At 46.2% G+C, this 13,985-nt stretch overlaps 1 protein-coding gene across 5 annotated transcripts in view; it reads left to right on the top strand.

The window, feature by feature from the left end:
- The first annotated feature begins 1,672 nt into the window (after positions 1-1,672).
- The window catches only part of CMBL (carboxymethylenebutenolidase homolog), a 29,996-nt gene continuing 17,683 nt past the window's right edge, over positions 1,673-13,985 (top strand). The window contains exons 1-2 of one of the 5 annotated variants that reach the window (XM_063664665.1): positions 2,649-3,117; positions 7,827-7,983. The gene's annotated coding sequence lies outside the window, so the exon portion shown is untranslated. Of the gene's footprint in view, positions 1,888-2,539; positions 3,118-7,629; positions 7,739-7,826; positions 7,984-13,985 lie in introns of those variants that run through there. The other 4 variants (XM_054487347.2, XM_054487346.2, XM_054487349.2 and 1 more) reach the window with 4 other exon arrangements.

The raw sequence follows: 13,985 nt of genomic DNA, 5'->3' as shown, positions 1-13,985 counted from the left end.
CAGCGCTTTCCCAGCAGGCTCCCTGCAGCTCCACCAAGGAGTGCTGGAGGCTGAGTCAGCAGCACGGCCAGGAATGGTAACAGATGACACAGAATATGTTTGCCCTCAGGTATTATTTTGAGATGTTCTGAAACACAGCAGCACTTTTTCTGATTTTGTTCCAAGCGTCTTTAGAGGAGCAACTCCAAGGAATGCTTTTCCTGACCTTGCCTTCAAGGTCAGTGTAAATCACAGGAGTTTGAGCAGAGTCAGCAATTTTGTTTAACTTTGACCTTGCCCTGTTTGTTAATTCAGCTTGGACTCATTCTGTCCCTGGAATTTAGTTACCTATTTTATAATGAAAACTAAAGATAACTTTGGAGGGGTAACGAGCAGCAAACGCTGAGTCATAGCTCTTTAATTTATAGGGAACTCCATGAAATCTTAGAGTTCATTTCTGCTGAGAGTTTCTATAAGAAGGACACTTAATTTTTTTAAGATCCTAGGTTAAATAATCACTTGTGTGATTAATTTTCCATGGAGTTTGGCACTAAAACTGGTGAAGTTGAAAAATTGTCCTTTTAGGTGTCACAAGCAATTTACACATTGTAGGATGGAAACAAGAATTTTTCTTCGGCCTGGGTAACAGGGCGAAACCCCATCTCTACAAAAACAAAAACAAACAAACAAACAAAAACTTAATTGGGTGACATGCCTGTAGTCCCAGCTACTTAGGAGGCTGAGGTGGGAGGATCACCTGAGCCCAGGGAAGTAGAGGCTGCAGTGAGCTGTGATTGTTCCACTGCTCTCCAGTCTGGGTGACAGAGTGAGACCCTGCCTCAAAAAAAGTAAATAAATTTTTTTCTTTGGGGCTGACCCTGAATTTGTTCTGGGTAATAACACTTTGGTAACTTTTTAAATTATTCTGGTGTTTAAAAAATCCCTAACCATTATTTTAGAGAAATTCCAAGCCCATAAAATAATTCAACTGCAGATGCTTCAGACTGGGTTTTGAAAGATCCTGTCTGAAAGAAAATTAGTGTATCTCTAGCAGGAAAACACTGTTTTAGTCCGTTTGGGCTGCTATAACAAAAACACCAGGCTGGGCGAGGTGGCTCACGCCTGTAATCCCAGCACTTTGGGAGGCTGAGGCCAGTGGATCACCTGAGGTCAGGTGTTTGAGACCATCCTTACCAACATGGTGAAACCCCGTCTCTACTAAAAATACAAAAAGTAGCTGGGCATGGTGGTACACGTCTGTAGTCTCAGCTACTCAGGAGGCTGAGGCAGGAGAATTGCTTGAACCCGAGAGGCGGAGGTTGCAGAGAGCCAAGACGGCACCACTGCACTCCAGCCTGGGTGACGCAGTGAGACTCTGTCTCAAAAACAGCAACAACAACAACAAAAACACCATAGATAGACTTGGGTAGCTTAAACAACATTTATTTCTTATAGTTCTGGAAGTTGGAAGTCTGGGATGGGCTAGCAGGATTGGGTTCTTGGTGAGTGTCCTCTTCCTGGCATACAGATGAGGAAGCAAGCTCCCTTGCCTCTTTTTGTAATGGCACAAATCCCATTCTTGGGGGCTCCACCCTCATGATCTAAGCATCTCCCAAAGGCCCCGCCTCCAAATACCACCATGGTTAGGATTTCAACATACAAATTTGGGAGGGGACACAAACATTCAGTCCATAACAACACCTTTGCAGTGGGGAAGGCAGGAAGTGCGGCCACCATGGTGCAATGGCTTTTTAATGTGCCCATTTGTCCAGGCTGAGCTATATTCCTAGAATTGCCTTTTCCTGTATGTTTCCAGTTTGAGTGAGCCACAGGGGTGTGCTTCTGCAGCCAAGTTGAAGCTGTTGTCATAACCTTGAGCAGATGACCAGAGAAAACAGGAAGGTGGAGGCAAGTATGAAACGTGTATTAATTTCTTTTTTTAGAAAAGGTTTAATTTGGGGCTGGGGCTGGGTGCGGCGGCTCACGCCTGTAATCTCGGCACTTTGGGAGGCCGAAGCAGGTGGAACACTTGAGGTCAGGAGTTCGAGACCAGCCTGGCCAACACGGTAAAACTCCGTCTCTACTGAAAACACAAAAATTAGCTGGGCGTGGTGGCGCGTGCCTATAATCCCAGCTACTGGGGAGGCTGAGGCAGGAGAATCACTTGAATCTGGGAGGTGGAGGTTGCAGTGAGGTTGAGGTTGAGATCCTGCCACTGCACTCCAGCCTTGGCAACAGGGTGAGACTCCACCTCAAAAAAAAAAAAAAAAAAAAAAAAATTGTGGCTGGGCATGGTGGCTCACACCCGTAATCCCAGCACTTTGGGAGGCTGAGGGGGAGGATCACTTGAAGCCAGGAGTTCGAGGCTCCAGTGATCTATGATTGTGTCACTGCACTCCAGCCTGGGTGACAGAATAAGACCCTATCTCTAAAATAAAATAAAATAAAATAAACAAAAAATAGCTTAATTTATATTTACAGCAGAAGTTACTTGTCTTGGAAGCCAGGCACGCACGTACATCTCACAGAAGGCTGGCTGTCTTCCTTCTCCTGGCCCCCCTGCCTCTTCCCTCCAGGCTTCCTGATTCTCTTCTCCCTTCCTCTCTGCGCTTCCCTCCCTCCCACCCCCTCTCCCTGCACCTTTCTTTATCTCGGAGCCTCTCCCATCTCTCCCTCCCTCTTCCTCCCTACCCCACCCTCCGAGCACCCCACTTCTTCCCCTCCCCTCATACTTCCCTCCCTCCCTTCTCTCGTCTCCTCCCCACTGCGCCTCCCTCCCTCCTTGCCTTCCTTCCCTTCCCCGACTTTGCAGACCTCTCTTCCCCCAGGCCTCCTCCTCCTCTCCGCCCCCTCCGGGCTCGGCTCTCCCAGGAGGCTACGACTCCGGGTGGAGCCACTGGTCCCGCAGGGATCCCCGCGTCCTCGGTCGCCGCGTCCACGTCCCTCTCGCGTCCCCGCCCGGCCCCACGCCGCCTCCTCTGGGTTCGGCCTCCGCGCGGTGCAGCGCAGTCTCAGGCCGCGGGACAAGGTACGTGCGCGTCCCCGGGGCACACAAGCCCACACAAGCCCGGGCCCCGCTTCTCTGAACTCGCGCGTGTGTTCTGACTATGGCAAAGAAGGTCTTTGCCGCGTGCACGGGTAAGGAACTTCCCATAGTCCGTTTTCAGAAGCTGACTTTCACAAAAGTGATACGTTGTCCTTGCAGAACAGCAGCCCCCACGATCCCATGCGTCCGAAGCAGCTGCTGTTTACATTTTGGTATTTTTCATGTAGGTGTGTCGCCATACATTTTAAAGACATAGTGGAAATCACACCGTCTGCAAACTTGCGTTCATTTTGGCCATTTAGCACGGAGGAGCCTTTCCTCCACGCCGTTAAATACTCCTTGTAACTATCTTCCTGCAGTGAGACATTCTGGTTGTAGCGTTTTTACTAATATAAAACTATAAAAAAACTGAGCATATTTGCATCTAAATCAGTGTCCACATTCGGCAGCTTTTCTTTAGGGTGGGTATTAAGAAGAGAGGTGCTGGGTCTGTGGATCTAAGAGTGGGACATCCTAAATGCTGGGTATGAGTGCCAAGAACGACTGGACAGTTTACACCCCACAGCCATGTGGGTCGGGCAGGCCTTGGAAACACTGGGCACTGAGATTTATGTCCACTTGCTGATGGAAGATGCCACCTGTTGTTTTCAAAGCCCATTTAAAATAAAGTGGTTAGTAATGAGCCTCGCGGGTATCCGGGGAATCCTGTCCAGGCCTGGGAACCCTATCCAGGCCTGGGAACAGCCAGAGAAAAAGCAGATTCTGCAGGGGCGTCGTTGGCATGTCTAAGAGGGCCAGTGTGTGCTCATCCAGGTAGCTTCCTAATTCATGCTATCTCAACCATAGACACTTGGAAAATACAAGCATGGCTGCTGAAAAATAAATATTTGGAGAAGTTTGATGTTTGTAGAATCATCTAAGGATAAGTACTGGCCCTGTCTTCCCTGCTGCAAGATTGAAAATCACTTGCCATGCAAGTTCCTACAATGTTTAAGCAGTAAAGGAGAAACCTCGTGCCTTTCCCGTTAGACCCCACCTTCCTGTGTTGTCTTGGGGTCCTCTGTAACCCTGAGCCCTGGATGCACTTCCACGTGGTTTCTATTTCTAAATTTCTAAAGCTTCCAGAAATGTATTCCTCCCTTCTCTCCTCTCCTCCCCACTGCGCCTCCCTCCCTCCTGGCCTTCCCTTCCCCTACTTTGCAGACCTCTCTTCCCCCAGACCTCCTTCCTCCTCCTCTCTGCCCCGGCTCCGGCTCTCCCAAGAGGCTGCAGATGTATTCCTAGACTTCCCTGCTTGTTCTAATCCCAACTGCACCAGTCCCTTTTGCTTGTCAAAATCTGTTTTCTCTATTTCTGTTGGAGAACTGCGTTGTGCCTGGAAGTCTGACTTCTGAGTTATTTGAATCCTTAGGGCGTGAAATCAGGAAAACCACACCCTCACCATACTTTACCACCTCTCCTACCTCTCTGACTGCCAGTGTTAGAAAGGGAATGTTTGATTACATTGTTAAAACATAATTTTCAGCCAAAGGTGAAATCATGACTTTTATACAGATATAAAAGTGATAAATATTTTATTTTATTCATTAAAGAGAGAAATAGGCAGATGTTGTAACTGGTTCAAAAAAGAAGTCAAGAAGTGCCAATGTATACGGAGTAAAGGAATGCCTCGTGAAGGTACACGCAGGAGAGGAGCATACCCTTGGAATTTGCAGATCAAACACTCAACTGTAAGATCGGGCACAGTGGCTCATGCCTGTAATCCTAGCACTTTGGGAGGCCGAGGTGGATGGATCCTGAGGTCAGGAGTTTGAGACCAGCCTGGCCAACATGGTGAAACCCCGTCTCTACTGAAATACAAAAATTAGCCAGGCGTGGTGGCATGTGCCTTAATCCCAGCTACTCAGGAGGCTGTGGCAGGAATATCGCCTGAACCAGTGGGGCAGAGGTTGCAGTGAGCAGAGATTGCACCATTGCACTCCAGCCTGGGCAACAGAGTGAGACTCCGTCTCAAAAAAAGAAAAAAACAAAAAACAAAAAACACTCAACAGTGATCTCCATGGGTTTTGATGTGTAATTTTCCAGAGGGACATGCTTGTGTGAGGCAGAGTGAGGCTCCTTCACCCCTACAGAGTGACTCTTGTGGCCCCTGCAGCTCTGCCTCACACAAGCAAGTCTCTCTGGAAAATTGCACGTCAAAACCCATGGGGATCACTGTTGAGTATTTGATCTGCAAATTCCAATTCCATATGCTCCTCTCCTGTGCGTACCATCACATAGAAGTCATTCACACATATGCAGCACCTTGCAGCAATGTCTATGGGGAATTGTGCATTTGTGCTGGTGGCCAGTGTGGGCATTGCCGAAGAACATGGCCACCAGGGTGTCCTGCAGGGCACTCCCCAGAGCTAGGAAGAGCGTCCTGATTTCCAGAGACCTCACCAGTGCAGACCACAGAACTGACCTGGGGATGACCAGAAGGTGGTCCCAAACACATCTACCATGTTACAGAAAAGCCTTTATTGACAACATGTATAACGAGGACTCTGTCATGCATCTCAGACACACAGTCCTGCCCCAGCACAGGAGGAAAAGGAATCCTTCTTACTCATAACAAAGGACCTCATCATGCATAAAAAGTGCCTCAGTGGAAAAGTACCCGTGTCTACAGCAAACCCTCTGGGCTGTCTGATTCCAGCTCCATTCATTGTACTTGAGCCATTTTTAGGAGTAAGTGGCAGATCTGATAGATCTGTAAATTCTGTCCCGTCTCTATGCAGAATTAATGGACTCTTTCCCCTCCTGTGGAAAAAAGTTAAAAAAAAACTAACATGTTGTCCAAGCTGGTCTCTAACTCCCAGTCTCAAGCAATCCTCTTGCCTCAGCCTCCCAAAGTGCTGGGATTACAGGTGTGAGCCACTGCGTTTGGCCAAAAAGATATTCTGTCTTCATTTGCAATTCATCTCAACATTTCTTTTGTCAACTAAAGAATGATGAGTTTCATAAATTTGGAAAAAGAGAGCTTTATTTCTCATAAAGTGTTGCAGCCTGCAAAGCGGCCATTCTGACAGGCTGGGAAGTGTAGTCTCTGGCCAGAAGCTGGAAACAGACCCTTCCAGTGCGGGAAGAATAGTACAGGGATCTGTGCTGAACAGTGTGGCCAAATACACAGATTCAATAAGCTATAGGAGGGGTTATGAATTTTTAAAATAATTAGTTAGCTAATATTTTTGAGACAGGGGTTCATTCTGTCCCCCAGGCTGGAGTGCAGTGGCATGATCATTGGCTCACTGCAGTCTTGACTTCCTGGGCCCAAGTGATCCTCCTAGCTCAGCCTCCTAAAAGGCTGGGACCACAGATGTGTGCCACCAAGCCTGGCTAATTTTCTAATTTTTTCTTTTTTGTAGAGATGGGGTCTCCCTGTGTTGCCCAGGCAGGTCTTGAACTCCTAGACTCAAGTGATCCTCCTGTCTTGGCCTCCCAAAGTTTTGGGAGTATAGGCATGAGCCACTGTTCCCAGCCATGAATATTTTTGAAGGAGAACTGTGTACGTGGGCAATTGAGCTTTTTGCCTCTTCATGGGACCCATGTTCAAAAAATGACTGCGTTAGCGTGATCCAAGGGTGGTATTTTTGGCCCTGTCTTGTTAAAAGCTGAAGCAGAGGACACAAAAATCCTTACTGTGCACCCTCTGTAGACAGGCCAGAACCATGTCATGGTTGGTGTTTTGTTATCAGCAAAAAGGAGGGCAGCGTCATGCGGCTGGGTGATATCAGTGTGGGGTCGTTTGAAGAGGCTAGTTTCTGTTTAGCCTTTAGAAAAGAAAGCCTCATGGTTAGTGAGTCGGGGGTGGATAATGAGAGGTGTGTGATCCCCCAACCCGTAACTATATAACTGAGTTATATGGCCAATGACTGAGTTTTTAAGGTTATTCTGGGGTCTCCTTGGTGAAGAGATGATCCAGTCAGTTGGTTGGGGGCTTAGAGTTTTTAGTTTACACTTTCCAGCACATGCATTTGTGCTCTTTTGATTTTCCTTCAAGCCTGTTAGAACATCTGTTAGATTTTTCCTATCGTTCAAGTAGAATGCAATCCTTAATGTTGTTTGTTTTTATATCTTTTGAAGAGTGATGGTTTTACTTCTTTCTGAAAATTATCTTTTAATAAATACATGTGTTGTTGACAGAAGGAAGTCAAACTCTGTAAAATGTTTGAAGAGGTTTATTCTGAGCCAAATGCGAGGACCATGCCCCATGACACAGCCCCCAGAGGGCCTGAGAACTGTGCCCAAGGTGGTTGAGTTACAGCTTGGTTTTATACATTTAGGGAGACACAGGAACTCAATCAATACATGTGAGGTATACATTGGTTCAGTCTGGAAAGGTGGGACAACTCAAAGGTCGGGGATGGCAGGGTCAGAGTGGTAGCTTACAGGTCACAGGGGAATTCAAAGGTTTTCTGATTGGTGCTTGGTTGAAAGAGTTAAATTAATAATGAAAGACCTGGAATCAATAGAAAGGAGGGTCTGGTTTAAGATAAGAGGTTTGGGAGACCAAAGTTCTTATTATGTAGGTGAAGTCTCATAGATGGCTACCCTTAGAGGCAATAGATAGCAAATGTTTTCTGTTCAGACCTTTAAAAGCTGCCAGCCTCTTGGGTAATCTTTTCAGGATCAGAAAGAGACCTGGAAAGGGAAGAGGATTCTCTACAGAATGTAAGTTTCCCCTACAAGAGATAGCTTTGCAGGGCCGTTTCAAAATACATCAAAAATATTTTGGGGTAAAATACTTGATTTGTTTCAGGGCCTGCTGTCTGTATCCTTGGATGCTGTATTTGAGTCAGGTTGGAATTTCATACCTTATTTCTACAAAAAGTCTGTTTCGTCAGTCTTGAGACCTCTGTTTGAATGTTAATGCTGGTCATTTGTGCCTGAACTTCAATGGAGGAGGGAATAATGAGGTATGTTGGACTCCTCCTTCCTGTCTTTTTTTTTTTTTTTTGAGACAGAGTCTTGCCGCAACCTCCTGGGTTCAAGTGATTCTCCTGCCTTAGCCGCCCAAGTAGCTGGGATTACAGGTATGCACCACCATGCCCGACTAATTTTTTTTTTTTTTTTTTTAATAAAGACAGAGTTTCACCATGTTGGCCAGGCTGGTCTTGGACTCCTTGCCTCAAGTGATCCACCAGCCTTGGCCTTCCAATGTGCTGGGATTATAGGCATGAGCCACTGAGCCCAGCCCCTCCTTCCTGTCATGGCCTGAATTAGTTTTGCAGGTTTCTTTGGAATCGCCTTGGCCAAGAGGAGAGGTCCATTTAGTTAGTTGGGAGGCTTGGAATTTTATTTTTGGTTTAGAGTGCATTTGCAGGAGGAAACTAAAATCCTGAAAGATATTTACAGAAAATATAGTACAGTTAGTTGAGGGTCAAGGGTATGTTCCCTGAGACTTGCCAGGGTAGAAACTGTTCGCCCTGCCCATTGTGGACTTGGCCCCTGGCACAAGGTGTGGCCTGGCTGCTGTGCCCACATGGAGGGTCTGGGCAGGAGTCCAGCCTTCGACACACACGGGCCTCTCCTGTAGGAGAATAACCTTGCAGGATCAGCCTAGAGGGCTGCTTGCCTGGCTGTAAGCATTCCTTTTGCAAAATGGATGTCAACTGAACATAAAGTAAAAACATTCAGATTAGAGGCTTCCTGGAATGGCCAGGATTTTCTGGGATCCCTAGGTCCTCATAGAACAAACAGGCCAGATAAGAAGTCAGCCCAGACCAGCCTGGCCAACATGGTGAAACCCCGTTTCTACTAAAAATATAAAAATTAGCCGGGTGTAGTGGCGGGCACCTGTAGTCCCAGCTACTTGGGAGGCTGAGGCAGGAGAATTGCTTGAACCCGGGAGGCAGAGTTTGCAGTAAGCAGAGATCGTGCACTGCACTCCAGCCTGGGTGAGAGAGCAAGACTCTGTCTCCAAAAAAAAAAAAAAAAAAAAAAAAAACTGAAAAGAAAAAGAAAAAAAGAAAGCTCTACAGGCCTGGACTTGCTGCTTGTGCCTGAGGAATGGGGCAGTCTTGGGAACTGAGCCCTCACTGGCCCCCCCGCCCCACCCCCTTACCTTTGGTCATAGTGTTGATGATCACTGTATTGTGAGAGCAGAGGGAAACATGGCTTGAGAGTTTTTCTGAAACGGTGTCAAATGACAATGTTGAATTATTGAGTCTTACTAATTATAGTTCTATAATGTAGCTTACGAAAACCAAACCAAGAAAACTAGAGTCCAGTTGTCCTTGATTGGATAACTAGTTATTAATTTCTTTCTTCTCAAAATCTAATTACTTTATTTCTAATTATGAAACACTAAGAATATTCAGTAATGTGAAGGAAATTATATAACAGCCACCCTTTCAATCACCCGTATTTAAAAGATAATACCATTTTGCCCTATATACCTTCAAATCAAAACTTTTTAAGGAAATAAAACGTAATAAAGCCCATGATCTCCATTTTTTCTCCCCTCTCTTCCCAAAAACCATTGTCCTAACGGTGATAATTCATTCCCATGCATGATACTTTTCCTACATTCTATTTATTAATAAAATGTGTATTTTTGGTTGTTATTTATTTAGCATCAACATGTATGGTTTTTGGTTGTTATTTAGAATCAAAATGCTATGTCTTTTTACATAGCATGTTTTTGAGATTTTTTAAGTTTTGTATTTTTATTTTTAGAGGCAGGGTCTCGCTCTGTTGCACAGACTGGGAGTGTAGTGGCATGATCATAGCTTACTGCAGCCTTGAATTCCTGGGTTCAGGTGATCCTCCTCTGTCTTCTGAGTAGCTGGGACTACGGGTGCATGCCACCATGTCCAGCTAATTAAAAAATTTTTTTTGTAGAGATGGAGTCTCCCTATGTTGCTCAGGCTGGTCTCATACTCCTGGCCTCAAGCTATGACCATGCCTTGACCTCCCAAAGTGCTGGGATTACAGGCGTGAGCCACCGTGCGGGTCTGGAGATTTATTGTATTGATAAATTACAGGTGCAGGCTGTTCATCGAACTGTTGTGTAATACACTTTTTATGAATGTATTTGTTTTCTAGGGCTGCCATAACATTACCAGATACTGGGTGACTTAAAGCAATATAGTGCCTCATAGTTCTGGAGGCCAGGTGTCCAAATTGAAAGTGTCAGCAGGGCTCTGCTCTTTCTGAAACCTGTAGAGGAGAACCCTTCCTTGTCTATTCCAGCGTCTGGTGGGGGCCAGCAATCCTTGGCTTGCAGGTGCATCCTTCCCGTCTCCACCTCCATCTTCACATGGTGTTCTCTTCTGTGTGTCTGTTGTGTCTTTGTCCACATTATCCCCTTCTTAGAAGGACACCAGTCATTGGATTTATGGTCTACTGTACTCCAGTATGACCTCATCTTAACTACAGGACATCTGCAAGGACCCTGTGTCTAGTTAAGGTCACATGCACGGGGAGTGGGGGATAGGACTTAAACATGTATTTTGGGGGAACACAATTCAACCTACATCAATCAATAAATTACAGTTTATTCATTCTCCTGTTGGTGGTCAATTAGATTGGTTCCAGGTGTTGTCATCATATTAGTGGTGCCAAGAACATTTTTCCATAATCACTGCATGTGCCTGTGTGGGCATGTGCAAATTTCTGTCTCTCTCTCTCTCTTTTTTTTTTTTTAGATAGGGTCTCACTCTGAACACCAAGCCTGGAGTGCAGTGGTGCAGTTTTGACCTCCAGGGCTCAAGCAATCCTCCCACCTCAGCCTCCTGAGTAGCTGGGACCACAGGTGCACACCACCATGCCTGGCTAATTTTTCCTTTTGTTTTTGGAGAGATGGGGTTTTGCCATGTTGCCCAGGATGGTCTTGAACTCGTGGGATCAAGTGATCCCCCTACCTTGGCCTCCCAAAGTGCTGGGATTACAGGCATGAGCCACCGTGTCCCACCACACGTGACATGAATTTCTCTAGGGAAACATCTAGTGGTGGGATATCTGGGGTGCAGGGCATCTGCTTCTTTAACTTTGCTAGACCCCTTCCAGGGTTTGTATCATTTCACATGCCCTCCCATTTCTCTACAAGTGTACCATCATCTCTGTGTTAACAGACTTTTGCCAATCTGCAAGATGGAAAATAGTATTTCATTCTTGTTTTTATTATAGTTTCCTTAAGAACAGTGAGGTTGAATATCTCTTCATATGTTTATGGGCCATTCACGTGTACTTTTTTGTAAATTGCCCATTCATATGAATTTTTCTATTGGGTTGTCTTTTTCTTGGTGACTTATAAGAATTCTTTATATATTTTATCTAGATACTAAGTCCTCTGTCCCTAAAATAATACCTTCTCCTAGTCTATCTTGTTTTCTTACTTTGTTTACGGAGACTTTTATCTTGATATTAATGTTAATCATTATCTTATTAATCTTTCATCCTAGTTACTATCTTATTAATGCAATTTTAAAAGCTTTTTGTCATAGAAAATCTCAGGCATATATAAAAGTAGAGAGATTAGTACACAGGACACTCCAGCTGCACCACCATCAGCACGTGGACACCCTGTCCACCCTACCCCACATGGAGCTATTTTGGGATTTTGTTTGTTTGTTTTTTGAGATGGAATCTTGCTCTGTCACCCAGGCTGGAGTGCAGTGGCGTGATCTCGTCTCACTGCAAACTTTGCCTCCTGGATTCAAGCGATTCTCATGCTTCAGCCTCCCGAGTAGCTGGGATTACAGGTGCTCACCACCATGCCTGGCTAATTTTTGTATTTTTAGTAGAAACGGGGTTTTGCCACGTTGGCCAGGCTGCTCTCGAACTCCTGACCTCAGGTGATCCACCAGCCTTGGCCTCCCAGAGTGCTGGGATTACAGGTGTGAGCCACCGCACTCAGCCCAAATGGGGCTATTTTGAAGTAAATCCCAGACCTCTGGTCATGTCATCTGTGTGTACATCATGATATCATGATGCATCTATGAAAGACAAGGACTCAAAAACACATGGCTGCAATGCCATCAACTTCCCCTGCCAAAATTCACAATCATTTGCAATAGCATCAAATATCCACTTAGTATTCAGTTTTCTGCAGTTGTCTTTCCTTTTTTTAAAAATTGGTTACAATGAAATGGGATTTATAATCCTTTTCTTTATGGTTTATGTTTTTTGGGTCAAATTTAAGAAATTCTGCTTTATTCCAAAGTACAAGAAAAAAGTATTCAGTATTTCCCTCGGATCGTTGAATTTCGCCTTTCCTACTTAGATTTCTAGCCACGCATTGGGGTAGGTGGGGATCCATGGTGATTTGTTTTCTCACCTGGGTAGCTCAGTGCTGCAGCCTTGCCCCGTTGATGGCCAGTCCCTCCTCCCCCCACAGGTCCCTCCTGCCCGCTCTCATGACTACAGAGCCCCATTGTATCTGACCCCCTCTCTCTGCCTGCTCTGTGCCTGCTCTGCGCCTGTTCCCGCTGCTGGACCTGGCTGGAGGAAACAGCCACACGTTTCCCCGAGCACAGTACTTCTCCCTAGTCTCCCGTTTTCCTGCTTATCCTCTCCCCAGCCCTCATCCTGCCTCTCACCCTGAGCTGCTGACTCTGCTTCTCAGTTCTGTGAGCAAACAGATGCCAACAGGGAGCATCCACGCTCTCCCGCACCACACCCACCACCACCTGTGTCTGTGTCCACGTCCTCAGCCTCCCTTGGGTGCGTGAGGACTGTCTACACTGCCAAAGAAGGCAGCTCCTCCACTATGCGCCAGACCCTCCCCTCACACTCTCCTGTTCCCTCTCTCCCGGGGTCATTGATTGTGTTTTGTTTGTTTTCCTTTCTATGGTATCATTCTCATCCACATACAAATAGGCTGAGATTTCTTCCACTTTAAAAAACAAAGGCTCATCCCTGTGTCTTCCCTCCATCTTTTGCACACTCTTTGCTCTTTTTTTTTTTTTTTTTTTTTGAGATGGAGTTTCGATCTTGTTGCCTAGGCTGGAGTGCAATGGTGCGATCTCAGCTCACTGCAACCTCTGCCTCCCTGGTTCAAGCGATTCTCCTGCCTCAGCCTCCCAAGTAGCTGGGATTATAGGCATCCGCCACCCTGCCTGGCTAATTTTTGTATTTTTAGTAGAGACGGGGTTTCCCCATGTTGGTCAGGCTGGTTTCGAACTCCTGACCTCAAGTGATCCACCTGCCTCCGACTCCCAAAGTGCTGGGATTACAGGCGAGAGCCACCACGCCCGGCCTCTTTGCTCCTTTTTCTGTCAAAAGTCTTCTAAGAGTTTTCTGTGTTCACTGTCTTTAGTTCTCTCCTCTCTCATTCTCTCATTCTCTTTCTCTTTTTTTTTTTTTTTTTTTGAGACGGAGTCTCACTCTGTTGCCCAGGCTGCAGTGCAATGGTGTGATCTCGGCTCACTGCAACCTCCCTTCCCAGGTTCAAGCAGTTCTCCTGCCTCAGCCTCCCAAATAGCTGGGATTATAGGCATACGCCACCACGCCTGGCTAATTTTTGTATTTTTAGTAGAGATGGGATTTTACCATGTTGGCCAGGCTGGTTTTGAACTCCAGGCCTCAAGCAAACCACCCACTTTGGCTTCTTAAAGTGCTGGGATTACAGGCATGAGCCACCACGCCCAGTCTCCTCTCAGTTTCCTTTAAGCCCACTATGATTATGCTGTCACCCACGCCCTCGTGCAAGCCTGTCCTTGTGGAGGTCACCAATGACCTTCACTTTGCCAAGTGCGGAGGGCAACACTCAGCATTCATTGTTCTCCCCTCGACACCCATTCTTCACTTGGGTCCAGGACACCACACTTGGGGTCTTCCTCCCCCGTCACTGGCTGTTCCTTCTCAGGCTCATTCCTTACTCGCTGATTCCTTCTGATCTCCCTGAAGTGTTAGTGTTGAAGGACCCCAGGGCTCAGTCTTCTAGATTTCTCTTTTCTTCATCCACCATTATTCC

This window comes from Pongo pygmaeus, chromosome 4, assembly GCF_028885625.2.
Source record: "Pongo pygmaeus isolate AG05252 chromosome 4, NHGRI_mPonPyg2-v2.0_pri, whole genome shotgun sequence".
Classification (NCBI taxonomy): domain Eukaryota; kingdom Metazoa; phylum Chordata; class Mammalia; order Primates; family Hominidae; genus Pongo; species Pongo pygmaeus.
The sequence above is the reverse complement of the archived record's forward strand: the minus strand, read 5'-3'. Positions and strand labels throughout refer to the sequence as shown.